General features: G+C 48.1%; 1 pseudogene; it reads left to right on the top strand.

Annotated features, from left to right (window-relative positions):
- Positions 1-1,774: 1,774 nt before the first annotated feature.
- On the top strand, positions 1,775-1,873 carry LOC132833028 (U6 spliceosomal RNA; annotated as a pseudogene).
- The last annotated feature ends 290 nt before the right edge of the window (positions 1,874-2,163 follow it).

Here is a 2,163-nt window from a genome sequence, read left to right as displayed (position 1 = left end):
ACTCTGTGTTCCACGGTCTGTTCCCCGGGACACACCGAGACAAACATCGACTGCGCCTGGAGGACCATCAACTCAATGAAAGATGCTCTTTGGTCTGACTGAAACCTGTTGGCCTTCCAGGGCAAGGAGTTGACCCTGACCGAGTGTTACAGACTGGCACGTTCCAAGGTGCAGGTCTAGGTCCTGAGGGACGTACTAAGGCCTGGGTCAGCTGCTGCCAAGGGGCAGTGGGGAAAGACCACTGTCTGAGAGCTTCCTGCTGAAGGGAAACGGGGGTCTGTTCAATCATCATACCCTCCTGGTGCCTCAAATACAGGTAAATATAGTCTTGTACAAGTGAGAGATATCTTTGGTTTGTTTGTTGGATAGAGTCAAACTCCGATGTTTGATTGTTTCTTCATACAGAACTGAACTGCTTTACTGACTATGTATGCATGCACAGATATTTTTATGAATAAACTATATTTTTGAATTAAAATAGAAACCATGACGACATGATATCCGACTGAGCTCTGTTACAGAAAAAATATGTTTAGGGTTCCCTTCACACAGCAACGAGAGATAACTCTGGACCTAAAAGAATTAAATTATGAGGGCGATACTTATGGACAAGCAATATGAACAAGCAAGAGTTTAAAACAATAGAAAGGGTAAATTTACCATAGCCCTACTGACGATGGGACTGCTCTCTCATTAGAGACAGAGGGAGAGGGAGAGAGAGAGAGAGAGAGAGAGAGATGGCAGGAGAGAGAGAGAGAGACAGCAGGAGAGAGAGAGAGAGAGCGACAGCAGGAGAGAGAGAGAGAGAGAGAGACGGGTGGAGAGAGAAAGAGACAGAGAGAGAGAGAGAGAATGCAGGAGAGAGAGAGAGCGACGGGGGGAGAAAGAAAGAGACAGAGAGAGAGAGACGGCAGGAGAGATAGAGAGAGAGAGAGAGAGAGACGGCAGGAGAGAGAGAGACGGGCGGAGAGAGAAAGAGACACCGAGAGAGAGAGAGAGAGAGACGGCAGGAGAGAGCGAGAGAAAGAGCGATGGGGGGAGAAAGAAAGAGACAGACAGAGAGACGGCAGGAGAGAGAGATGGCAGGAGAGAGAGAGACAGAGAGAGATAGTGAGAGACAGAGAGAGAGAGACGGCAGCAGAGAGAGAGAGAGAGAGAGAGACGGCAGGAGAGAGAGACAGAGAGACGGCAGGAGAGAGAGAGAGAGCGATGGGGGGAGAAAGAAAGAGACAGAGAGAGAGAGAGAGAGACGGCAGGAGAGAGAGATGGCAGGAGAGAGAGAGACAGACAGAGAGAGACAGAGAGAGAGACGACAGCAGAGAGAGAGAGAGAGAGAGACAGACAGACGGCAAGAGAGAGAGAGAGAGAGAGAGAGAGACAGGTGACTGGTTGTGCTTTAAGCTGAGGATCAGCATGCTTCAGGTGAGGAGAGAGCTTGAGAAAGAGAGTCCTTCATGGTGACTTCAGCCAGTGCAGGAACTGAACCCACGCTGTTGGAATCACACTGTATTGCAATCCAGCTGTCCCAGTTAACTGACTACCCCCCTCCCCTTAAAAGGATAAGAGAATGTTGTTGTTGAGACATTTTGAACAGATTAAAGGTTGGATTGAGCAGGATTCAGCTCCGGTGAAAGGAATACAGAGCAAGAGACGTTGAAACCAGAGACTGTTCAAAGGAAGGTACAGACCAAAGAAGGTGCCAGTCTGGAATCCTGTCTTCCATTAAGGCTGGATGTTCATTCGAGCGTTGGAGGTTGGGCATCATACAATACAGTGTAACTTCTGCAGCTTGACACTAAACTTGGAATGATGCAGAGATGAGCATGATCTCTGTGCACGGAAGACACAAAATCATGAAACGTTCCAAGTTTATTTTTTGAAGGGCCCTCTTGTGGTACAGTGGCAGTGTCCCTACACCTGGTCTGGGAGGCCTGGGTTAGAGTAACATCTTTGAACAGATTGATTGGAAAAAATGAAGATTTTCTTTTGTCTCCTGTGTAACTGCAGGGATTATAATGAGGACCTCACAGAATACGAGTTCCCTGATTGGGGCTGTTAATTTTTTCCCAATCAGGGAGCCCTGGCTGACAGGTATAAACAGAAGTGCCAGGGGTTCTATTCATTCTGAGAGCTGGCTCTGAGGGAGCAGGATCAATGTCAAAG

This window comes from Hemiscyllium ocellatum, chromosome 35 (assembly GCF_020745735.1).
Source record: "Hemiscyllium ocellatum isolate sHemOce1 chromosome 35, sHemOce1.pat.X.cur, whole genome shotgun sequence".
NCBI lineage: Eukaryota > Metazoa > Chordata > Chondrichthyes > Orectolobiformes > Hemiscylliidae > Hemiscyllium > Hemiscyllium ocellatum.
This window is presented reverse-complemented; position numbering and strand designations above follow the sequence as displayed.